The 25,876-nt window shown below is 49.7% G+C and overlaps 1 protein-coding gene and 1 long non-coding RNA gene across 19 annotated transcripts in view; one reads left to right on the top strand and one right to left on the bottom strand.

Annotated features, from left to right (window-relative positions):
- Gatad2a (GATA zinc finger domain containing 2A) overlaps positions 1-25,876 on the top strand; it is a 101,798-nt gene that overhangs the window by 22,725 nt on the left and 53,197 nt on the right. For 2 of the 18 annotated variants that reach the window (XM_076553030.1, XM_076553033.1), the window contains exons 1-2: positions 23,935-24,087; positions 24,836-25,038. The exons of 8 other annotated variants lie outside the window; for them this stretch is intronic. The gene's annotated coding sequence lies outside the window, so the exon portion shown is untranslated. Of the gene's footprint in view, positions 1-6,954; positions 7,180-23,933; positions 24,390-24,835; positions 25,039-25,876 lie in introns of those variants that run through there. 8 more of the 18 variants (XM_076553025.1, XM_076553031.1, XM_076553035.1 and 5 more) reach the window with 8 other exon arrangements.
- LOC143269001 (uncharacterized) lies at positions 22,454-23,854 on the bottom strand. The gene is made up of 2 exons (XR_013045256.1): positions 23,725-23,854; positions 22,454-22,994 (listed from the first exon to the last, which is right to left on the bottom strand). It is a non-coding gene; the product is annotated as an uncharacterized LOC143269001 (long non-coding RNA).

The following is a 25,876-nucleotide window of genomic DNA, read 5'->3' as shown; positions in this document are numbered from 1 at the left end:
CTGGGTTCAGTTCCCAGTACCCACATGGCAGTTTCTGTAACTGCAGTTCCAGGAGATGTGACACCATCATACAGACATATACATGCAGGGAAAACAAATGAACATAAAATTTAAAAAAAAAAAAAACAACTTAACTGCTTTTCTAGTATCCACATGGTGGCTTACAACCATCTGTAACTGCAGTTCAGGGGATCCCATACTGTCTTAGTCAGGGTTTCTGTTGCTATGATGAAACACCATGACCAAAGCAAGCAGGGGAGGAAAGGGTTTATTTGGCTCACACTTCCACATCACTGTTCATCATCTAAGGAAATCAGGACAGGAACTCAAATAGCGAAGGAACCTGGGGCAAGAGCTAACGCAGAGGCCATGGAGGGGTGCTGCTTATTGGCTTGCTCCCCACAGCTTGCTCAGCCTGCTTTTTTAAAAAAATAGAACCCAGGACCACCAGCCCAGGGGTGGACCCACCTGCAATGGGCTGAGCCCTCCCTATTAGTCAGTAATTAAGAAAATGCACTGGAAACTTGCCTAAACCCAATCTTATGGAGGCTTTTTCTCAATTTGAGTTTCCCTCCATTCAGATGAACCTAGCTTGTGTTGAGTTGACCTAAAACTAGCCAGCACATACACCCTCTTTTGACTTCTGCACATGTGATGTACTTCTGTACATGCCCACAAATACTCATACATAATAAATAAAAATACATGAGAAGTTCCAAGGTTATATCTATGAGTTACTATATCCAGTTGGTCTCACACTCTTGAGTTTATTTATCTGTGGTGCTGGGATTGGACTCACTGAGTTTCATATGCTACTCTCAGACTCCTGAGTTGAAATGATCTTCCCGCCTCTTGAACAGCTGGTTCTGCAGCCATGTGCTGTCATGTCCAGATACCAGCCCTACTTTTATTGTCTTGGTTCTGGGAATAGAACCCAATTCTTCATCTATGCCAAGCATGAGTTCTACTCTATTAATGAGCAACACCACCAGCCTGGCCCCACCACTAGCATTTTCTTTAAACATTTATTTATTTTGTACACACACACACACACACACACACACACACACACACACACACACACAATTACAGGAGTCAATTTTCTCCTTCTACCATGTGGGGTCCCAGGGATTGAACTCAGGTTGTCAGGCTTGGCAGTAAGCATCTTTACCTAATGAGCCCTCTTGCCACCTTTTCATCCCCCTTTCCAAGTATTTTGTTATAGTTCAATCCAGCCTGCTGCTCTGCTGTTCTGGATGCCTGGAGTGCTTTCTATAATTCATCTGTTAGGAGCTTCCTCAAATATCTCATCGTCAGAGAGGGGATTGGTTCTTCCTCTGTGACTCCTCAACCTGCTGGCCTTTCCTCTTTCTTCCTTCTCTTCCTTTCCCCTCTCTTTCCTTCATACTGGGGTACATCATACTGCATGCCTTGGTCCTGGAAATCAGACTGGGGTGGTGAGACAATGAGGAAAGAACAGACACATATACAGAGAAGCTGGGATCAGGTGGACTGTGCTTGCTCTGATCTATGGCAACTACTATACTACAACCTCGCACCTGAGGGTGTTTATTATTATGTGTAGCACAGGAGGAGGAGTGAGCTAGCCTGGGTCGGAGGTTCTATAGGGGAGCAGTCTCCTGTAGTGTCCTGGAGGAGGAAGCTGTGCTTACTAGTTTTTGTACAACTGCCAACATTTGAACTGGGATCAGAGGAAGGATTTGCAATGCCTCTGAACCTCACCCGAGGAAAAAGCTTTGCCACTTCCCATGTGTCCACACATTGGGTCCTTGACTTGGCTGGGCCCATGCAAACAATACACAGTCACCTAGGACTTCATCCACTCTCTACACAGTCACCCAGGACTTCATCCACTCTCTACACAGTCACTCAGGACTTCATCCACTCTCTACACAGTCACTCAGGACTTCATCCACTCTCTACACAGTCACTCAGGACTTCATCCACTCTTTACATTTTCACCCAGGGCTTCATCCACTCTACACAGTCACCCAGGACTTCATCCACTCTACACAGTCACTCAGGACTTCATCCACTCTCTACACAGACACTCAGGACTTCATCCACTCTACACAGTCACTCAGGACTTCATCCACTCTACACAGTCACCCAGGACTTCATCCACTCTACACAGTCACCCAGGACTTCATCCACTCTACACAGTCACCCAGGACTTCATCCACTCTCTACACAGACACTCAGGACTTCATCCACTCTACACAGTCACTCAGGACTTCATCCACTCTACACAGTCACCCAGGACTTCATCCACTCTTTACATTTTCACCCAGGGCTTCATCCACTCTACACAGTCACTCAGGACTTCATCCACTCTCTACACAGACACTCAGGACTTCATCCACTCTACACAGTCACCCAGGACTTCCTCCACTCTTCACAGTCACCCAGGACTTCATCCACTCTACACAGTCACTCAGGACTTCATCCACTCTTTACACTTTCACTCAGGACTTCCTGCACTGGGGATAGAACCCAGGAAGGACTTCATCCACATGATAAGAAAGCCCTCTAGAACTAACCTAGCTTTAGCTTTCTCCTTTACTTTGAAACAGGGTCTGTCTAAATGCCAGACTTTGTGAAAAGGAATTTCTTGGGGGACCTGACACTGTTTAAGTTACCCAAGTTGGCCTTGAACTCACTTTGTAGCTCAGGGTGCCTCAAGCCTCTCTGGTAGCAGGATGATGGGCCTGAGTCCCTATGCCAGATGGCTTTTTTTTTTTTTTTTTTTAAATAATACTGCTGGGCACATAATCTAGGGCCTCTAGCTTGCTAGTCACTGGCTTATTTCTTGAGCTGCAGCTGAGTCCAGCTGAGTCTCCCCCTTCTCTCTTCCTCATTTTAGTTTTTTGAGACTGGATCTCCTGTGACTCAAATTAGCCATGAGCTCCTGATCCTTCTGCTCTGCTTCCTGAGTGCTGGATGATAGATGTGCACCTGATTCTTAGGAATGCATTCTGTAAACTGGGGTCGTTCTGTCTTTCTGTCAGCTTGTAGAGTATGTTTCTGCTGGCCTCTCACCTGTGAAGCTCTTGGGACCCGTGTTCTTCTAGTTCTTGGTAGGAATGCATTTTAAGTTTTGTTCACCAGAAACTTGAAAGGAACTTTTGAATTGAAAAGTGTAGTGTTGCCGGGCATGGGTGGTGTACACTTTTAGTCCCAGCACTTGGGAGGCAGAGGCAGGTGGATGAGTTTGAGGCCAGCCAGGGCTACATGAAGAGACCCTATCTTGAAAACAACCAAAAACCAAGCCAAATCAAAACAAAAATAAAACAAAACAAAACAAAACAAAAAAACAAACAAAAGAAAAAAAAGGGAAAAGGAAAAAAGAAAAGTGCAGTGCGACCCTCCTTCAGCAGCGGGGCACGCCGCCCTGCTCCTCTGCTCCTGTGCTGCCGTGGGTCCTGGGCCAGCCCCAGCTTTTGCTATAAAAGGACACATGAACATGGAGTTTAGCCCCCAAGGTTTTTTCTCCTTCTCCCCTTCAGTACCTTCATTGTGTAGGAACAGGCTCAGATGTTAGTTTATTTAATAGTGTATTTAAAAGATAATTAGGCACTTGGGAGGCAGAGCCAGGCGGATCTCTGTGAGTTCGAGGCCAGCCTGGTCTACCAAGTGAGCTCCAGGAAAGGCGCAAAGCTACACAGAGAAACCCTGTCTCGAAAAACCAAAAAAAAAAAAAAAAAAAAAAAAGATAATTAGACTATTTTTACAGTGGTTGGGATATAAGGAGGCCTGGCTATTATTAGCAAAGTTTTTTTTTTTTTCTTTTTACTTTTCTTTCTCTCTGCTCTTCCCTGGGGTTCTGGCATGCTGGGCAAGGGTTCCACTGTTGAGCTACAACTCCTGTTAGAGAAGTGTTTTGAAAGTGTTTCACTAACAGTTTGTTCGTAGAGCAGAGGAAAACATGGCTGTTAATTAGGGTGTCTGCAGATGGACAGTGGAGTAGGTGATTGCCTCATGTTTCTTAAGAGCCTGCCCAAAGCACGAGGGCAGAGAGATTTCCATTCCAGCAGCTAAGTAAAAAAGAAACCCAAGTTTGAATTGGGAAAACTCATGGAGCTCCATGGTGAAGGTGGTAGTTCTGGAAAAGCTACTGGTGATGAGACAGGTGCTAAAGTTGAATGAGCTGATGGATATGAACCACCAGTCCAAGAATCTGTTTGGAATCCAGATTTTTAATAGTGACAAATAAGTCTTATTTGTGATAAAAAAAAAAAAGGGACCCCCAAAAGGCTTGCATCTACCATTACTTCATCATTTGTTCCCCTGGCTCTGCTGCTGTCACAGAAGGAAACCTTGTGGTGGTTTACCTTTGCTTCCCACTCAATACTTTCTCAGCTGAAGCAGCCTACCTGTCACCAGTTTACAAGGCAGTATCATTAGTATGTCACAGCTGAGGCCCCCTTCTTTAAACAGGACAGTTTGTCACCTTGGTGACTTACAAAGGGCTCAACAGCTCAGACTCTGGAATTCTTACCTTGGCCTGGAGTTTCAGGTCTCCACTTGACAGACTTGGTTCTTTTCATGGTTGGCATTGATAGGACACCTCAGTACGTGAGGTAGCATTTTCTTGTTTTGCTGTAATGTACACCATCTGATTAATTACTGTGGATTACGTTAGAGCAACAGTGCTGTGTATAGTGGAAGCCCTGGATACTGTCGACCCAGTTTTGCCCTGGCATGGCCCGGCAGGCTCCTGAACTACATACAGCTGGTCAAGTTCGAGAGCTTTGTTTGAGTTGAAACATTCACATTTCTTTCTCACCTTCCCCCTTTGGTATTTTGTATCTTTTTGAAGTTGAAGACTGCTCTTCTTCTGAGGTCCTGCAAGATGTTGCATTAAACTTGGAAGTTTAGGTGTAAGGTGGGACCAGTGACAAAGTTGCCAGTGTATGTGGAACTCCACAGATAATTCAGAAGGGCTTCAGGAAGGCAGTGTTGAGGACGGGCATTTCTTTCTTTCTTTCTTTCTTTTTTTTTTTGTGATATATATTTTTTATTTTACAATACCATTCAGTTCTACATATCAGCCATGGGTTCCCCTATTCTCCCCCCTCCCACGCCCTCCCCTTACCCCCAGCCCACCCTCCATTCCCACCTCCTCCAGGACAAGTCCTCCCCCGAGGACTGTGATCAACTTGGTAGACTCAGTCCAGGGAGGTCCAGTCCCTTCCTCCAAGACTAAGCCAAGTGTCCCTGCATAAGTCCCAGGTTTCAAACAGCCAACTCATGCAATGAGCACAGGACTTGGTCCCACTGCCTAGATGCCTCCCAAACTGATCAAGCCAATCAACTGAGGACGGGCATTTCTGTAAAGCTTGTTCCATAGGAAATATTTTTCAAATTTGGGGTGAGATGGTTTTCTCAACTAAACACAACGGAAGCCATCAGATTATGTTGCAGTTGTGTGGTGACACGTTTCAGTTATGTATGTTATAAAAAAGCCACTTCAACAGTTTTCACGAGTCCAGGTGTCTGTCACATCACAAACTGTTTTAAGGCTGGAATAGGAACATGGCAGCAGCCTATTTTGGTGATTTTAATATTGTCAACTGCTTTGTGACACTAGGCTCTCTCCTCCCCACCCCCCATCTCAAGACAGGATTTCTCTGTGTAGCCTAGCCTTAGCTGTCCTGGGACTCCATCTGTAGACCAGGCTGGCCTTGATTCAGATCCACCTGCCTCAGGGCTTTCTATTCTATTTTTTTAATTTTTAGATTAAGAAATGTTTATTTGATGTGTACAAGTGTTTAGCCTGCACGTGTGTCCTTGTGCACCACATGAGCACTTGGTGACTGAGGAGATGGGGAGCCTCCATGTGGGTGCTGAGAACAGAACCCAGGTCTTTCATAACAAACAAGAAGTCCCCTTAACCACCGAACCAACTTTCCAGCCCTTAGCTTTCTTTTCTTAAGGTTTCTTTATGATTTGTATGAGTGTTTTGTCTGCATGTATGTCTGTGCACTGGGTATGTGCTTGAGGTCACAAGAAGGCATAGATCCCCTGGCACTGTAGGTGTGGACGGTTGTGAGCCACCATAGGGTGCTGGTACCCGTAACTGCGGAGCCATTGCTGCAGATGTGCGTTCTTTTTTTTTAGATTAACATTTATTTATGAGTGCATGTTTGTGCCAGAGGACAACTTGTGAGAATGGTACTCAGGGCCATTCTCTTGCCATCTCGCTGCTCTGACAATAGACTTTCTATGAACTTTGTACTTTTCCCCGTTGAAATTGTAAATTGGTTTTAGGTGCTTCATGACCTCCCCAAATTCGCTTCCTTTCTGGTTATATTGTCTTCTCGGTGCTAACTGGAGAGGTTTGGGTGCTGGTTTGTTTTCTTGGGGATTTCGTTTTCTCCAGAAGCATAGGCCAGGTGTGGATGACTGGAGGGGGACAGCGGTCTATCACCGTGTCTGGAGGTGGGTAGGCTCCCTGGGTAGGTTGTTTCTTCTAAGAATTGTCCGCGCCTCGGCGGTCGGGGGGTGGGGTGGGGGAGGGAACTGCTCAGCCGATCGCACCCTCTCCCAGGAGGTCAACACCGAAGTTCCTGAGAGGGAGCCTCGGGAGGCCTTGGGCGCGTGTTTCAGAGTTGCCGCGCAGGGCCCGGGCGAGGTCAGCGTGAGTCAGCCCTGGGCGCGGCCGGGCTGTTCGCGCCAAGCTGGCCACGGCCCGAGGGGGCGCGCAGTAGCTCCTGTGGAAAACCCGGCAGCCCAGCGCTAAGTCGCGGATCTGCCGGGCAGGGAGGGCGGCGCTTCCGGGGAGGCCCGCCCGACCCCGCCTCCCGAACCACGCCCACAACAGACCACGCCCACAAGAGCCCCTCCCCTCCCAGGGCCCCGCCCATCCGGGCGCGGGCGGGCGGCGTCGCCTTTAAGAGCTCCCCGGTGTTTTGGGGGCCGCGGGCCGGGCGCGCTGACCTGGTGCGCATGTCCCGGGCGGTGACGCCGGCGCCGGGCTCCATGTGTGCGGCCGAGGGGCGCATTATCTGGCCGGCGGCGCGGGCGGGCGGAGCGGCGGAGCGAGCGCCGCGGGCCCGGGCGGCCCCTCAGGCGCAGCGAGCACGCGCGGCCGGCGCCCCCCGCCCCCCGCTCTGTGGACACGCGCGCTGCCCCCGGGCCCGGTCGGTGCGCGGCCCGGTAAGTTCCCAGCAAACTTGGCCAGTTGGGGCGGGGGCGCGGGAAAGTGGGAGCTCGGTCGCATACGGCGAGCTGCGCTGCGGTTCGCTTCGCTCGCGCCGCGGGAAAGTTCCCCGCCGCCCGCGCACGTGGGTCTGGGGGCCGGGGTCCCGGGAAGTGGCCAAGCAATCTCGCTGCCTCTTGAGCTTTTCGGGCTGGGAGGCCGTACCGGCGGGGGCGGCGGGAGCGGCGGGAGCTCAGCACGTGGGCCAGTGGCGTGGGGCGAGGGTCCACGCGGGGGTCGGGGGTTCCGGCCCCGCGGCGGCGTTGAATCCGGCGGCGGCGGCGGCGGCGGCGGCTGCGGCGGCGGAGGATCCCGTGTCAGAATAAGAGTCCCCGCGCGCCCACGCCTGCAGGGCTGGCCCTCCCCTCCGCACCCCCCCTCGTCCTGCTTGGGCTCGCGCCCTTCCTGCTTGACCCCGGGGAGCCAGGGGACCCTTCCCCGTCTCCTGGTTCCTGGCTTCCTCATGGCCCTCCACTTTAAATTTGCCTCCGGGTCTATGAGGTGGCTCTATTAATTTCTTTTTTTCTTCCACCTGGAACGGGTTGGCATCAGTGACTAGACAGCAGCAGCTGGCCTTTAAAGGGATTAATGCCAAGAATCGGAATTGATCACTTCAACAAGGAAAGGCTTCTGGGCAGGCCTCAGCCGCAGCCGGACACCGATATGGGTCTGTGCTCACTGAGACCCAGAAATGAATGGGGATCCCTTATTAGGACCTGTATGGCAGTCTGTTTCCTCTCTGCCCCTGCAGTTTAGCAGAGGCTGCAAGTTCCACGTACCTGACTCACTGCAGGTAGTTCACCCTTATCTTGAGGATTTGGATTCTTTAGGACAAAGTCCGGGTGAGTCTCCAGAGCTTTGAATTTTTCTTCACAGCGTTTACTTCTTTTTGCCTTCTTGGAGTACACAGCGCTCCCCACATCCCTGTTGATGTGTGTGTGTCCATTCACAAAGTGACACCTGGTTGTGGACAGAACCCTGTATGCTGAGCCTCAGTCTTGTTCTGATCTCACCCTGCCCTTCAGAGAGCACAACTTTTAAAGTAACATCATCCCACAGCACTGTGTGAGTACCCTCCAGCCCATAGCATAGGCCTGGCCTCAAATAGGACAGCCTGCTGTGTGCCAGTGCCAAGTGTCCTTCGCAAGGAGCAGAAATGATTCCTGGGATGTAGGGTTCGAAATATACCTATCTACTTTCCAGTTGAGGCGTTAAAGCTTCTGAAGGCCCTGCTGTGTGTCCCCTCCCCACGTCCCCTGCCCCCCTCGCCCTGTTTCCACTTAGTGGAGGGGCAAAGATGTACTTGTAGTTCCTCTCAGCGTTAGAGTCGGGGAATGCTGCTGTTTTCAGCCTGCCTGTGAGAATTCCCCCAGCTCCAGAACATGAGCCAAGCTCCTTGTACCTCTGCATGGAGGCGGCGTAATCTGGTGACAAGAACACCATGCCAGCCTTGCTGTGTCCCGGGAGAACGAAATCCAGCTGGCCTTTGAGGGGCACAGCCACTAGGCTGCTGCGGACTCAGAGTTCTCTAGAGGAAACAGTTAAGTGTGGGAATTTTGAGAGCAGTTCCCCAGGCTTTCTTCACTCACTACCCACCTCTCATTCTTCATCTGCTCCCTAAAATTCTGAAGCATTTTTTAAAAATGTTATTTTTTTGGTGTGTTTGCGCTCATGAATGTGTGGAGTCAGCGGACAACTTTCTGGAGTTGCTTCTCCCTCCACCTTGTGGGTTCCAGAGAAAAGGCTTAGATGATCAGGCTTGGGGGCAAGTATCTTTCCCAGCTGAGAACCCTGCCACTACCTTCTCTTTAATTCAAGGGTTGCCTTTAGCCTTGGAAGCAGTGTAGTGCAGGAAATGGGAGCATTTGTGCATTACTGATTGATCACCATGCCTTGTTAGTTCCACTCTGATGACATTTCTTTAGTGTCATGTCATCTCTATTAATGTGTCATTTGGCAGGTCCTGTGATGAAGCATATTATGATGGTGACGGATCTGTGCACTGTTTGGGTCTGAGCCTCCTCAGGAAGCTTTCTGGAAGCTGTTGTGTCTGTGTGCTGCCCCACCCACCCCCAGAAAGGATCTATTTTATGTTGGTTTGGTTTTGTTTCTTTTTGAGAAAGGTTCTCACTCTTGCCAAGGCTGGCTTAGAATCACCATATAGCCCAGGCTGGCCTCAAACTTTGTATAATCCTCAGCCCTTATTTGAGTAATAAAGCACATTAAGACTTAGATGCTCAGTTCTTCAGTAGCTGCCTGACTTGTTCTGCATCATTTATTCTGTGAATTTCTGGCATTGCAAATAGTGATTTGCAGATTGATTTATTCAGTGTGTATCGGTGTGCATACTGTGCCTCTGGCTCTGTACTAGGAATCACTTCTCAGGAGAGGTACAGTGAGGGTAGTGGGCTAAGAAAACTTAGAGGGGACAGAGGGAGAAGGGCTGTGTGACCTTGTGGGCTGGGGCTTTTCCCTTTTGGGGTCACAGGATAAGTGGGGTTGAGTACATCAAGAGAAAAATGGAGAGATTCTGGATGGAGAGTGCTTGAGCTGAAGGCAGACTGGAATTGTTCAGTGTCTGTTGATCATGTTGTGTGACACCCCCCCCCCATCTTGTGGGCAAGCTGGCAGCTGGGATTTCCCCTGAGAGCAGTGGCACTCCTCAGAGGGGCCAGACAGAGCCCAGGCCAAGACCTCTCTGGGTCTGAACAGATAACTGGAAGGATGTGGGCGGGAAAGCAGCAGTGCCACTCAGCAGTGTTGGTATCTGTTCTTCTGGAGAAAGCTAAGATCTTGACTTCAGAAGTCTTGGTTTTCAGCCCTTCTAGAGAGTTGGGCTTAAGACCAGACCAGCCACTGAGTGCCTGGGTGTTGAGAAAGCCCCTGCTTGGACTCCAGTTTTCTTTTCTGTTCTCCCCCCCCCCCCCCATGTAGTTTTGGTATCTGTCCTGGATCTTGCTCTGTAGACCAGGCTGGCTTTGAACTCACAGAGATCCGCCTGGCTCTGCCTCCCAAGTGCTGGGATTAAAGGCGTGCGCCACCACCGCCTGGCTATGGACTCCAGTTTTCTGTCCCTCACAGGAGCAGCAGGGCTGTTTTCTTTGTCCTTCATAAGTGAGGTAATTTATGCTCAGTGTGGAGAGCTGGAAGATTATGAAACAGGCTATAGGTGCAGTCTTAGAGGAGCATGGCCGGGGCTTCCTCCTAAGAACCAGAAGAACAAGTTGTCAGTGCCACAGTTTGAGGCTGAGTGTGGTTATTGGTTAAGCATGGATGCTGCTTCAGGAGGTGACAGACTGTCAGGTAGCAGGACTAACTTCCTGCTCCACCTGTACAAAGTGGCCTCTTTGGATTGAACTAGGAAGGCAGTGATGGTTGAGCTGATCACACAGCAAAGTAGAAGTCCCCCACCCCATACTGGTATCTTAAGGAAAAGAGAGTGTCCATTCTTCTAGGCATCAGAAGACTCTTGCCAGTATGATCCAGGAGAATGTTGGGCTCAGTCTCCTGTCCCTCCCCTTCCCAGAGCTTTCCAGGCTGTATTTGTGACCTCTTTTTGTCTGATGAAAATGTAGGTTAGTCTTTCAGAAGACAAAGGAATTTATTTTAATAGAATACTCATAGGTAGCCTCAGGATGGGGCTGAGAGCCTTCAGGTTGCCCAGCCAGGGCCTCTTGCCACTTCTGTGGGCTGCACTAGCCTTCTCATCTTCAGAGAAGCATTTGCCGTTTTCCAGGTGTCCTCCTTAGGGACTTAGATTCCATATTCCGTTCTAGTTTTCAGTTCTGGGGTTCCTCATAGGAAAGGTCTGGTGATGCCTCTTTCAGAGCCAGAGCACCCATCTGGGCTCGGGGGTGGGGAATGGAGAAGAGCTCCTAGCAGGTTGAGGTGGGAGTTGTGGAGGTTTGGGGTTGTAGAACTCTGGAGCTACTTGTCCTCAAGGCTAGCAAAGTGCCAGGTGGAGAGCTGTGGCTGGGGGAGAGGGTAAAGGCCGCTTGTTTGAAGGATTTGTTGACAACTCTTCTAGACCCCCACCTGGCTAGCTTGATCTTTCTGTTCCTGTAGCCTACCTGAGATGGTGCTTTTAAGTGCTTTAGACTGGTCCGACTTAGCCTATTCTGCCTGGGTGTGAGCCCCGCCTGCCACTTGCTTGTGACTGGCTGCTACTGAACCGCCCTTTGGTCTCCTTTTCTGGAAAAGGGGTGGTGCTTTCTATCTGCTTGGGGAGGTTGTGTTGGGAGTTAGTGAGATAAGGAATGCTCACAATCTCTTCATGCCTGGGGTGTGGACGTGGGCTTCAGCACAGTGGAGTGTGGTTAGGTATGCCAGGCCATTGTGTATTCCTGTATGGAGCACCTTCAATGTCTGTGTGCCTTGTGGAGTCTTGCCTCAGCTTTGTGTGACAGCCTGGCCTCATTCATGTTCCATCCAGAAGGAGGCAAAGTCCAATACCATGAGGAGGTGCTTGGGAGTGTCACCTTCTGGGCTGTTCTCTGAAGAACTCATCCCCCATCTTTCTCACTTTGTTTTCTCTGCTAGTCCCAGGCCTCTCTGCTAACACCAAATGGCCAGGTTGGCTCTGCCCTCAGGAAAGGAAGCAGCTTTCTTATAGAGCCCAGCGCCCCTCCCCCCCTCCCGCTTCAGGGCAGATCTGTCATGGGTCCTTTGGGAGCTGTGGGTCCTACTCAACTGTCTTGTCATGGTGTAGCCGCTGGTGGGTTGTAGGGTGTGTACACAGTGACCTCTGGGAGCACTAGGGCCCTTCATTTTTCCAGAGTCCCTTCTAGAGAACAGCTCTCCAGGTAGCTCTTCAGCCAGCCTGAGTAGGCAGAGCTGTCCGTCACTGCTTAGTTTAACCGTTTTTCGTCCTGGGTGGGCTACCTGGACATATATCCTCAACTTACTCATCTGTGGGCAAGGGATTTTGACTTTCTAGGATAGCTGTGAGGAAAGTGGGAAGTGTCAACAGTTGGGGTCTCCCCTCTTCTCCTTACCTTGGGGCCGAAATCTAGTGAATCACTCAGATTCAGCAGCTGGGTCTTTTTCTCTTTCTCTTGGAGGAAGGGTAGAGGAGGACAGGGTTTCTCTGTAGCCCTGGCTGGCCTGGAACTTGGCATATAGATCAGGCTGGCCTCCTTTTTTTAATTTTTATTTTTTTTCTGAGACCAAGTTTCTCTGTGTAGCCTTAGCTGTCCTGGAACTCACTCTGTAGACCAGGCTGGGCTTGAACTCACAGAGATCTGCTGCCTCCCAAGGTAGCTTAAAGGCATGTGCCACCACTGCCTCACTCAGACTGGCCTCTTAATTTACAGAGACCTGCCTGAATCTGCCTCTCAAGGAGTACACTACCATGTGGCTGGGTTTTCTTTATGGTGGAATCCTACCACAAGCCAAGGGTGTGGAGGTTTGTTTGTTTGGATTTATTTATTTAATTTTGTGCATTAGTGTTCTGCCTGCATGTATGTTTGTGCACCATGTGCATGCCTGGTGCCTGTGGAGGTCAAAAGAGGGCATCAGGGAACCGGAGTTGCAGGTGAGCCACCATGTGGATGCTAGGAACAGAACCTGAGTCTTCTGCAAAAGCAGCCAATGCTCTAATTGCTGAGCCATCTCTCCAGCCCTGAGTGTGGAGGGTTTAGGGAGTAGGATTCTCATCTGCATGTCTGTTGGGCTATCCTGAAAGAAAGAGGCGCACCTGTGCGCTAACCCTGCTTTCTGACCTACCCCAGCACTGCCCCAGACACAGCTTCAGCAGCACATGGCCTTTGACTTGGCACTGTGGAGCACATCCTTACCTTAGCTGGCTGTTCACTTCAGCTGGTGAGCTGGGCGCAGGTCTACAATTTCTGTCCTTTGAATTTCTAGATGTAGGTTTTGTGATAGAGATGCAGAGCTATAGTTTCTTGTGTGCTTATCCTCATTTGTGTCCATAGACGGAACATTTTTTCCTAGCCACTTTTGAAGGTTTGACTAGGAAAACAGAATGTCAAAAAAATGTGTGCATGTGCACAGCTGTTCTGTGTGCACACCCTCTACCTTGTTCCTTTGAGAGAGTCTCCCTGAGCCTGGAACTTGCTTATTTTCAGCTTGGCTGGCACCCAGTGAGGCACAGCACTAGGGTAGGCAAGTAGCTGTGACGTACTTACTATATGGTGCTAGGAACTGAGCTCAGGTTCTCATGTCTAAGCAGAGGGTCCTTTTACCGTTGAAGCCATTTATTTAGCCCCCTGTTTTCTGTTTTTTGACTGTAGCCCAGGTTGGACTTGAACTTGTGGTGGTCCTCCTGCCTCTGCTTCCTAAAGGTTGAGATCACAGGTGTGTTCCAGGAGTGCTTAGCCAAACCAAATTGTCTAAGAACTGGATTGAATGGGTTGAGTCACTTTGGCCTGTGCCATACTTGGCTTGGGTGTCGTTGACTGGACGCCTGAGGTTTTTCTGCAATGTCTCATTTGGTACTCCAGCTTGTGGTAGGTCAAATCCTGTAAGTGGTGGGGTTTCCTCAGAGGATTCTCGAGCCAGCTCGGTCCTGGGGTTCTCTTATGTCCATTGATTGGAGCACAGTTCTTGGTATGGTTGCCTTTTTCTTAACTTGCTTGGTAGATGGACTGAAGGCTCCTGCTTCCCTCCAGGAAAGTTTGCATGTTTGTTTGAGTCAGAGTCTCACTGTGTAGCTCTGGCTGCCTAGAACTTGATATATTGACCAGGCTGGTCTCATACTCAAAGAGAGCCACCTGATCCACTCTGTCTCCTGAGTGCTGGAATTAAAGGAGTGTCATCGTGCCCAGAGGAGATTATTTTTCAAAGACTTATATTTTTATGTTTGTTTGCATGATGTCTGTGTACTGTGGGACCCCTGGATGGATGGCTGTGAGCCATCATATGGGTGCTGGGAATTGAAGCAGAGTTTTGTACAAGAGCAGCCAGTTCTTTTAACCACTGAGCATCTTCAGCCTGTTTGTTTTTGCAGTAAAATTTCGTGCAGTCTTTTCTCCTCTCCACCTGTAGGAGTGGCACCTGGTGCTGCACCCTCAGAAGAGGGTGGGAGCTTGACCGCAGGAGCCTGGCCTGCTTTACTCATTTTCCATTTTTGAGATAGGGTCTTTCTTTCTTTTTAGTTTTTTGAGACAGGGTTTCTCTGTGTAGTTTTGGTACCTGTCCTGGATCTCTCGCTGTAGACCAGGCTGGCCTTGAACTCACAGAGATCTGCCTGGCTGGGATTAAAGGTGCACGCACCACAACAGCCCTGCGGGTCTTTCTATGGACACTTCACTGCACTGTCCTTGGAACTCACTCTGTAGAGCAGGCGGGCCCTTCATTCACAGAGATTCACCTGTCTTTGTCCTGAGTGATGGGCTTAAAGGTGTGCATCACTGCACCCAGCTGTTTATTATTGGGTATGCATGATTTGTAATTGTGGGCATGTCTCTCTTTGCACCTTTAACTGGGTTCCAGAGAATGGACTCCAGTTGCCAGGCCTGTAGCATGTAAGTGCTTTTACTGTGCTTAGCCATCTTGCTGGCCGTTTTGAAATTTTTTTTGGTCTTAAGTCCTGAGTGTGGATGGCAGTGTGATCATGTTTATCAGGCTGTTGCATTAGGAGCAGATAGGCTGAGGGTGCTGCTTAATGGCATTAGCAAGCTTGAGGCCCTGGGCCTAACCATAATAAAATAAAGAGTACCTTTTGGGGGTCCAGAAGGTAGCTCAGTGGGTGAAGCAGGTGTGAGAACCTGAATTTGGATACCTAGAGCCCCTAAGTAAAGCTGGACACAGAGCATGCGTCTGGAATCCTATTGTTCCTACAAAGGTGGGAGTGGGTACAGGAGAATTCTGGGAATCTCAAGGGTGAGCTAGCCTAGTGTACACAGCAGTGGACTCTTGGACAGGGCACTTGGTCTCCAGGTTGATAGTGAGGCCTGAAACCTACGCTTGTCCCTTACCACCACACGTACACTTTGTTGTGCATGCACCTGTATTGGCACACATGAACATGTCCCTCCCTCCCTCCCTCCCTCCCTCTCTCTCCCTCTCTCTCTCATGAACATGTACCTCTCTCTCTCTCTCTCCTCTCCTCTCTCTCCTCTCTCTCTCCCTCTCACTCTCACTCTCTCTCTCTCTCTCTCTCTCTCTCTCTCTCTCTCTCACACACACACACACACACACACACACACACACACACACACACACACACACGGGGGGAGGGGGGGGATTTTTGTGCCAGGCGATGGTGGCGCACACCTTTAATCCCAGCACTCTTGGGAGGCAGAGCCAGATGGATCTCTGTGAGTTCAAGGCCAGGCTGGTCTACAGAGTGAGATCCAGGACAGGCACCAACATAGAAAAACCCTGTCTCCAAAAAAAAAAAAAAAAAGGTAATTTGTAATTTTTGGGGCAGCAGACAGTTGTAGCAGCATCCTTTGTGGGCTTTCCTCTGTGCTCTGCTCTGCTGAACCCCACACTTCAGTGTGAGCCAGGAAACTCTTCGTGGTACAGACTAGAAATTAAGACACCCCCCCAAAGTGGGTAGACTTCCCACTACTGATTTGCAGTAGCAAAGAGAGCCTGGCAGCTGTGCACTCCTAGGGTACCCTGGTTAGTCTGTCTGGCTTGTCCTTTACTTTAGGTTTGCTTAGGGTTAGGTTTGTTTTTGTAGGTCCACTGGCTAGTTTCCTCCCTCCTGGCCTTGTCTGCTTTTGAGCCTGAGGTCATTGTGGGTGTCTGCTTAGAGGACAGGACGTGGGGAGGAAGTGATGCAGGGCTGCTGCAGGAATCTCAGGACTTCCTGTCCCAGAAATCCAGTGGGTAATGGTTTAAAGCTTAAGCAGCGCTTCCCTGTCTCATTAAGAAAGTAACTGTACCTAACTGCAGGCATACTTGAGGTCCAGAAGAGGCCCTGGCATTGGGGAGCAGAAAGCAGAGCACCTGTCAGCCACTCAGCAGCTCTGACAATGCCCGAGTCAGTCCAGGGAGAGGTAAGATTGACACATTCTGCTAAGGATGATGTTGGTAGAGGACTCAGTGTCTTGCATAATCTCCTGATCCATGCTGGAGTTAGAACCCCAGTCATGTCAGGCTGCCCCTCTTGTGTGGCCTTTATGTTCAGTTACTAGGGTGCTTCTCACAACATCACAGGAGAGATGGAGCCGAAGAGGCTCCAGGAGTCCTAAGGAAGCCAGGCTCTTGGCTTTGGGATTGGGTAGGTGACTTTTCTGGTGATAGAGTGTTTGGGGAGTATGAGGTGTGGGTTCTCTCTCCAGAGATACAGACAGCAACAAGGACAGTGCTCCCAGAGAAGGGACTTGTGCAATGAGTGGCTTAGAGGCTGCTGCTTGTTGGCAATGATGGGAGCTCCCTGTATGTTGTCAGGACTTCCTGCAGAAGCAGGAAGGAGACGGAACTGCTCGTGGGCACCAGTTGGCTGTTTTAAAAGTCATTTTTTATTGGGGGGTGTGGAACCCAAGGCCTTGTGCATGTTAGGAAAGAGCACTACCACTGAATGGGCTCCCACTCCTTTGGAGCTGTTTTAAGTTGATTCAGAGGCTGGGGATAGAGCCCTTACATAGCACACGAGCCCTGAGGTTGAGCATGACCAAAGCAAGCAAACAAACAAAATCCATGGACAAAGAACAGCCTAAGCTACGGTTATGGTCCTGGAGTGCAGTACAGCTCAGGCTTTTCATCCCCGCACTATGAAGTGACTGGATGGAACAAAATGGGATTCTCTGAACATAGCTGCTTAGCTGGCAGGCTGGGATGATGTGACACAGATGTGACCAAGTGGCCCCAGTTCCTGCCCAGCTCCTTCTGGGGTTGTTGGGCCACTGTTGAGCACTTACACAGGAGAACTTGAAGGTGGACCTGCACAGGACTGTGTGCGCTTTGTGCGTCTGTGAGGGAAGCCCAGGTTGGCAAAGGCAGATTGGTGCTCCCGTGGCCTTGGGTTTGCCTGCCTGAATAAAAAGTGGGGGCAGGTGTCTGAGACACAGTGGGCAGATTGGTGGTGGTTAACTGGAGCCAGAGACTAGGGCACTTTGTTTGCTTAACAACTGTTAGGAGTCTCTTCCAGGTTCTGCCCTGCTGAGCCCTGGGATCCTGTGATAAGTAAGGTGGCCCTCGAGTACCCTAAGATAGGAAGGACAGTGGGAGCCTGTTTAGAATGGCAGTTGAGTGGTGACTGGAGCGTAATACAGATTCCAAGATTGGGTCCTGAGTTTTAGGTGTACAGAACCGGTGGTTAGGCAGGGATGGAGGAACCTGGGTCCTAGAGAGGCTAGATGTGAGTGAGATAGCCCATAGCTCTGGGTGGCCTTTTTCTGCTTTGTTGCCCTGAGTGGACATTGGTGAGCCCATGTTACCATCTGCATGCACCCTTGTGAGCTCAGGGAGTAAGTTTGACCCTGGAGAAGGTGTGTTTGGAGTCTAGTCTGTATTCTGCACCCCTCCCCAGACAGCAGTGCTTTGGGCAAGGTGAGAGTGTAGGGACAGTTAAGATAAAATAATGTCAGGCCACTTGGATATGCAGGAACAACCTGCTCTGTTTTTCTGACTAAGAAATAATAGGAGGGACAGGTAAATACAAATTAGAAGAACTCAGACCTTACCTTAGCTGGGAAAAGAACTTTCAAGCAATTTTGGGGTCTAGGGAGAGGCTTGGGTATGATACTAGAGCTCTGAGAGCTGGTTAGGAGCTCATGTGTTGTAGATTCTGAGGCTATTCAAGCTTGGAGGATTTTAATTTTTTATTTATGTAATTTCTTTTTTGAGACAGGTCTTATGTAGCCTAAGACTAACTTGGGACTTGCTATCTATTCAGGGCTAGCCTTGAACTCCAATCTCTTGCTTCTGTATCTCAGGTATTGGGATGACAGGAGTGACAGGCTCATAAGAGCCCAGACTGGTCTCAAACTCAGGGTCATCCTGCTTTAGTCCTCCATGTGTGAGCCATTGTACTTGGTGTCTGATTTGAGTTGGAGCTTTTTCCAGAAAGACCCAGGGAAGGGGCTAATATGGTGACTTGCCAGATAAAGATGCTTGTTGCCAAATCTGGCAGCCTGAATTCCATACCTGGGACCTCCATGGTGGAAGGAGAGAACTGACCTGCACATGTGAGCTGTGACATGCACATGTACACCTCTCTGCTGAAAAAAAGAAGGAAGTGGGGCTAGACAGATGGCTCTGCAGTTAAGAGCACTTGCTTTTCTTCCAGTGCACACACATAAGACCCAGGGCTTAAGATACTCTGGGAGCTGGAGAGATGATTCAGTGGGGGAAGCACTTGCTAAGCAAGCCTGAGGGCCTGAGTTTGAACCCTCAGCAGGAGCAATGTCTAATCCTAGCATTCACTGTGGGGTGATGAGATGGAGACTGGAAGGACTCCTAGTGCACACACCCAGCTAGCCTGCCATAAGCTTTGAGGTGGAAGATGAGATTGATGCCGCCATTTCTGACCTTCACACGTATGCCACAGCACACTCGTGCCTGCATTTACACATACTTAGGCACTATTTGTGCACACATGTGCACACATACAATTCCTCTGAAACATGTTATTCTAACAGCTGTTGTAATGTTTTTGTGAACTGCTCAGATGGTTTTGAGTTTTGGCTCTTCTGGAAGGCTTGAGAGGTAAGTTGGGTGTTCTTCCCAGGACACTGGCTTGCAGATGGGGAGGGGATGTGGTTGTAGGTAGCAGACTTAGGTCAAAATGACTTAGCGTGTAAATGATCACCAAGTCCCTCTCAGGGTCCTGCTGGAGGCTGGGGTGGGAGTGAGGCTGTGCTGTGCTCTGGTAACCACTTATCCTGAGAAGTTCTTTGTACATAGCAAAGAACTTTTTTTTCCTTTTATTTATGCATTCAATCACTTATGTATTTCCTTCCTTCCTTCCTTCCTTCCTTCCTTCCTTCCTTCCTTCCTTCCTTCCTTCCTTCCTTCCTTCCTTCCTTCCTTCCTTCCTTCCTTCCTTCCTTCCTTCCTTCCTTCCTTCCTTCCTTCTTTCTTTTCTTTTCTTTTCTTTTCTTTTTTTTTTGTTTGGAGACAGAGTCTCTCTGTGTAGCTTTGGAGCCTGTCCTGGAACTTAGTGTAGACCAGGCTGGCCTCAAACTCACAAGAGATCTGTCTGCCTCTCCCTCCTGAGTGCTGGGATTAAAGGCGTGTGCCACCACTGCCCACCTCTATTTTCTTGAGGCAGGGTCTCCTTACGTAGTTCAGGTCTGTCTTAAACTTTGGATTCTCATGTCTCAGTTTTTTACCACTCTGGCTGCATAACATACTTTGTGTGACCCTAATTGGCTCCTGTGGTGTATTGAGCTCGGTGTATGTGTACGTTGGAGATGAAGGTAAAGGTGACTGTTGGCTTATGAACCAGCCTGGGATTTGTCTGTGCAGTCTTTAAACCCCTACCCTCTGTTTGTAGGCAGTCAGGCAGGTACTCCAAAGATTGTGTTTTGTTAGGCTGCTGGTTGTGGTTGGCTGTGCTCCTGGGACTCACCAAGGTTTTAAAAGAAAAGTTGAGGCTTGATCTGCAGCAGTCCCTGTGTTTGCCTGGAGGCCCCCAAATCGTGTAGGTGTGCACAGGGAATCTCTGGAAGGTTGGGAAAGGGTTAAGTCAATGTGTATGTTTAGGAGGGAACTCTTAGGTCTGATATACATGTCTTAGTATGAGAATGTTTTCCCAGCTGTGAGTCAGTCTACAAGTTTAGTTGTCCCCGGTGCTACAATGGTTCAGATCTGTGACTTGTCCTGGGCTATGGAGAGCCTGGGGCTAGGATCCCATCAGAGTCAGGAATAGAACCCAGGGCCTCAGGTGCAGAGCACTCTCTCTACCACTGTCTACACCTGAGAGACCTGGGCAGTGACTTTGACTTATTAGCTTCAGATTTCTCACCTGTCAAGTGGGGTGTCAAGGGAAGTACCTCATGGGAAAGGGTAACAGTAAATGGGACCTTGAGGGTCATGATGGCTTCCTAATGGTGGGTGGGTGGTACCTCCTGGGTATGGTGGGAGTAATGCTGGCAGTTGCTGGCCTGGAACTCAGAGAAATTCGCCTGCCTCTGCCTCCTGAGAGCTGGGATTAAAGGTGCTGCTATTGCTGCTGCTGCTGCTGCTGCGCCTGTTGCTGCGCCGCCACCTGCCAAAGACCAACTCTTGAGTGTTTCAAAAGCTACCAGCATGTAGACCTTAGTCACTTGGTAGATCCTTGAGGTTCCTGAGGGTACAGGTCTGTCCAGCTGCTTACAGGCACCAAGTCCTGGGAATGTGGAGTTGCTAAGGTCCTTCATTCATCCAGAGGTGGTGGTTAAAGGGGGAACAATCTTACTCTAGACTTCAGATCTGCCTGTGGCCAGTTTCTTAGACTTTTTTTTTTTTTTTTTTTTTTTTTTAAATCTTTTGTGGGACAGTGAGTTGGCTCAGTAGGTACAGGCGCTTGCTGCCAAGCTTGATGACTTGAGTTTGATCCCTGGGTCCCACATGGTGAAAGGAGAGAACTAACTCTACAAAGTTGTTGTGTGACTTCCGTGTATGCCCCACACTGAATAAAATGACTGGAGTCCCAGGCAGCTGGAGGAGTGGCTCAGTGGTTAAGGCACTGGCTGCTCTTATAGAGCACCTGGGGTTGGTTCTCACCACATGCATGGTGGGTGCCTCACAACCTTCTGTACCTCGACTTCTAGGGGATCTGATGCCCTCTCTGGCACATGTGGGCACCAAACACACACATGGCACACAGATGTACAGGGAAAACACCCATACCCATAAAATAAAATAAAAACAAAAAACATGCATTGGGAGGCAGAGACAGATCTTTGTGGGTTTGAAGCCAGCCTGATCTATTAATAGTGAGTTTCCGGCCAGCTGTGGCTATACAGTGACACCCTGTCTTGAAAATAAATGAATAAATAAAAGTAAAGGTTGTGTGTGGGGCAGTTTGTGCTTGCACATATAGGCCAGCTATGATTGTCTTTTTAAATTCTGCCTCATCTTAAAATATTCTGTCTGGGTGTGTAGGCACATGCCTTTGATCCCAGCACTCATAAGGCAGAGACAGGCAGATCTCAGTGAGTTCTAGGACATCCAGGGCTACATTGTGAGACCCTGTCTTAAACAAAATCTTTAAATTATATTTTTGTGCATGTGCATGCTGCCACATTTGCACACAAGAAAAGGTCAGAGGACAACTTGCAAAAATTGGTTCTTCTTCTTTTTTTTTTTTTTTTTTTTGGTTTTTCGAGACAGGGTTTCTCTGCATAGTTTTGCGCCTTTCCTGGAGCTCACTTGGTAGCCCAGGCTGGCCTCGAACTCACAGAGATCCGCCTGGCTCTGCCTCCCGAGTGCTGGGATTAAAGGCGTGCGCCGCCACCGCCCGGCAAAAATTGGTTCTTCTTCAGCCATGCAGGTACAGGGCTTAAATTCAGGGTGACAGACTTTGGCTCGTGCCTTTGCTTTGGAGTCGACTTGTGGGTCTCACCTTTTGTTTGAGACAGGTTTGCTTGCTGGGCCTGTGTAGCTCCACTGACTTGGCTGACTGCTGGCTAGTGAGCCTCAAGGAGCCTCAGGTCCCCACCTCCCCATTGCTGGCTAACTAGCACCTCACCTGGTTCTGTGTGGTTGCTGGGGATTGAATTGTTGACTGACTGTACACCGACTAAGCCCTTCATCGCAGGCCCGCCCTCCCTTCTCTGTCTGTCTGTCTGTCTGTCTGTCTGTCTCTGTCTTTCTTCAGGTTCTCACTGTGCATCTGGCTTGAACTGTGAGTGCTATGATTAAAGACCTGTGCTGTGTCACCACACCCAGTTTCCTTCCTTCCTTCCTTCCTTCCTTCCTTCCTTCCTTCCTTCCTTCCTTCCTTCCTTCCTTCCTTCCTTCCTTCCTTCCCTCCCTCCCTCCCTCCCTCCCTCCCTCCCTCCCTCCCTCCCTCCCTCCCTCCCTCTCTCTGTCTCTGTCTCTCTGTCTCTCTCTTGGCAGAGGCTTATGTAGCTCTGACTGACCTTGAACTCTCGAGGCAGTCATCCTGTCTTAGCCTCCCCGGTATGTACCACTGTACTTGGCTTTATTCATTTTTGAGATGGGGCCTGGAGAAATGGCTTAGCATCTAAGAGCCATGGCTGCTCTTGGCAGAAGACCTGGGTTTGATTCTAGCATCCACATGGTGGCTCACAACCAAAGTCCTCGATGGTCTGATTGATGCCCTCTTTTGACCTCAGTCACACAGATGACATACAGGCAGAAAAAACATCCATAAAATAATAACGCTTTAAGACAAGGTTTCACTCCAGTTCAGGCTGTGCCTCTGAACTCGTGGAGGTCCCTGATGAATGCTGCAGTTGTAGGTAGCATCACCATGCCTGGCTTTTGCTCTGAACCTCTCTTTCTTGAAAGGACAGGCAAAACCAGTGCCAGAACACAGTGTAGGCTGGGGCCTCTCCAACTGTCACTAATCACTGTGTTTTCCATACAGCCTCCATGCTGGACTCTGCCTATGGGATAGGCTGCCTTGGTGCTCGGGATTCCAGGCTGAGGATGGGCTTGTTGATGCTCTTGTTTTCCCTCTCCATGTCATTACTTCATGGAGGATAGGTTTGTCTTGTCCCCCTTACATGGAGTTAGATGTGTTGGCCCTCTGGTCCAGTGCAGCATTTTGGACACAGGCTCCCAGGAGATTTGGGGTGCTCAGATTTCCATTTAGCCAAGATAAAGTGGTCTTCTCCATCCTCCTGGCTGGTATCCTGGGCTTCTCTTGCTTCTGCTGTAAGGTGATGCTGGAACAGGTGTCTCCCTAGGGAATTGGAGTGCTGTGGTAGGCCAGGGCTAACCAGGCAGACAAGGTCTAGGTGCTTGAGTACTACTCTTAGGTCACCAGCCATAGGCTTTCCTAGGCCTTTTTCTGCCATGCATTCTGTAAATGGCAGGGACTAGTTGATGCTGGAGCTTGTCTGGGGTGTGATCTGATAGGAAGCAGGTCCTAGGTCCCCCTTTGCACTGTGACATACATCCCTGTGCATGTATGGTCCTGGAGGATTCAGTGATACAAGTAGCTCAGCTTTGAAATTATGTGATGGCTCAGCCAACGGCATGTGCTGATTCCCACCCAGGAGCTCCCTGGAATAAAAGTCCTTGCAGATAGAAGGGCAGTGATGGGTACCAGAGCCTGGGGCAGGGACAAGTAGTAGGTGTGGGTTCACCTTTACAAGTTCTGTAAACTATGGTAGTGTTGGTGTTTTACTATTATTATTATTATTTTACACTTCATTACATGTGTGGGCATGGGAGAAGTTCAGAGGTCATCTTTCAGGACCTCAATTCGTCAAAGCTTGGCAGTTTGCTGCTGAGCCTTCTCACTGGCCCATGTAAACATTTTTAATGCTGCTGTGCTGTACACTTCAAAAAGGTCAAAATAAGCCTGACTTGGTTCGAGGTAAAACAGGGCAACATCCATACTGTTGGTTTGAGGCCAATCTGAGCTATGGTATGCCTCCAAAGCAAGGAAAGTTAGATAAAAATTTTACCTTGTGTGCATTTGCTGTCTGAAAAGATTTGACCTCAGAAATAACCTGTAACTATGATAACATGGATCTGTCCTTCAGTGTTTAGGAAGAGACTACAGCATACACATTGGAGGCCTGGCTTGTGTCAGCTGCTGCGGTATTTACAAAGTGCATATGGGTCTAGAAGGTTCATTGTGACATCATCTCAGGTGTAGAGTGTTGGAGCACAGAAATTCCTTGGAGTTTCTTTAGCTCCTGGAGGGGCAGGACCTGGATACGCTTCCTCCAGCTTGGTGGGGTGACCCTAGAGCTCCTGAAACCACCAGGGGATATTGGGGAGTGTCTGAGGTCTCTCAGCTGCCGTGCTTTGGGAGGGGGTCTCAGGTATTCATCCTTTTTCCTGTAGCTGTCAGTGCATCTGGTAGTTGGAAGTATGACACATACTGGTGTGATTTTTGCCGAGGGCGGCTAGGTGGAAACTGTCCCTACATTTCAGGCTGAGTCCTCAGTGGCCTCAACAAGTGGCCCTTGAGCAGCACACACCAGCAGGACATCTGTAATTCAGCTTTCTGCCAACAACAGCTCCCTGGAGGTAGTTTCAGCTCCCGCAGGGCCAAAGCTCATTCTCAAGGTTGCTACCCTCTTCCACTGCCCAGTGGGCTCTCCTGGGTTTCTGAGGACTGACTGTAAGTCTAGGTTCCCAGCAGCTTGTAGAACCCTGGGAAACCTTCCTCGCCATTAAGGGTGTTGGAGTGTTGGGAAGGACTCACCAGGCAGCCGCTCTCCAGGAACTTCCTGTGTCCTATTGTCTGGAAGCTTCCAGAGCCCTGTGGGTGCCTCTGGAGCCTCATAACAGAGGTGCAGTTGTTGACACTATTGGTACTGGGGACCCACTAGCCTCCAGCCCCTCTCTTTCCCTTCTTGCCCAGGAACTGAGTGGGCAGCTGACTTATCATTCACAAGCCAGCATGTGAGCCAGCTACATGACATGGGCACTTTGGAGATCCTAAGTAAGGACTTGGAGAGCTGTGTGCCAGGAAAGGGGTGGGAAAAAAGGAGTTAGGGGGTGGGGGCAGTTCCAGATTCCTGGCAGAGAAGCCATTTCCTCTTTTTCTTGTCACACTTCCTTTAGGTGTCTTTGACAAGCTTTTCACATACCGAGCATCTCAGTGCTGAGCACTTCAGACCTTTCTGAGGCCCAGAGACCCTGGGCTCTGCATATTCAGCATGCAGGTCTTTGCACTTCCCACCTGCTGCTTGGACGTTGGGAGGAGCATCCACGTCCAGATAGGAGCTGAGACGTTTTGAGGAATGGCATTAATCACAGTTGCCAAAGTAAGAAGTAGTGGTTTCCTATGGAGGTCTTGCCTGGAGCTGGGGCTGCCACTTGGTCTGCAGCACAGTTCTGAGGGGGCTCCAGGAGGGAGGTGGGCTCAGAGGGCTGTGGGTCGTCAAGCCACAGCTGGCCAGAATTGCTTTTGAACCTTTAGGATGGCCAGTAGGGAAGGAGGGTATGATGAAGGTTCCTGCTTCCCCGATCCAAGAGATGACAGTTGGGGGTTCAGGGTGGGGTACTGTACCTTTGCAGTAAGAAGGGATGGGTGCTGGTTAGGGTCTCAGTAGGAACCACTTGCCTACTATGCAAAGCAGAGGCTCTGGGGTCCATAGCTAGCATTGTGGGGGAGGGGAGAAAGAAAAGAAAAAAAAGGGAGTGTGTATAGTATGCCAACCACCAGTACTGAGACAGCAATGAGTTCCCAGCAGTCACAGGGAGGAGGCTTTTCTAGACTCAAGGCTGGGCCTCTGGGACCTTCAGCTGTGAGAGAGGCTGAAGCAACAGCTGCTCTCTGGGAGGCCCAGGCTCATGCTGGGGGTTGGGGCCCACATGGCTGCCTCCTAGTTTTGGATTCTAAGGAAGGACAGAGTTAGTATTTGTGACTGTTTTTGCCTCAAGTGTGTGATGGAAACATTGTTTGTGGGTGCTGACAACATTGTAAGGGGACCAAGACATGGTCTCAACTGTGTTGCCACATTCTGATCTACCTAACCTGGCTGGGGAGTGAGTGCTTGCTTTAATGACAGGAACTTGCATCAGAAAGGACAAGAGGTAATGAGTGGGCTTCTTTGCATGGCAGTGGCATGGGCAAAGGCTGGCAGTGCAGACAGGTGGGCA

This window comes from Peromyscus maniculatus, chromosome 17 (genome assembly GCF_049852395.1).
Source record: "Peromyscus maniculatus bairdii isolate BWxNUB_F1_BW_parent chromosome 17, HU_Pman_BW_mat_3.1, whole genome shotgun sequence".
Classification (NCBI taxonomy): domain Eukaryota; kingdom Metazoa; phylum Chordata; class Mammalia; order Rodentia; family Cricetidae; genus Peromyscus; species Peromyscus maniculatus.
This window is presented reverse-complemented; position numbering and strand designations above follow the sequence as displayed.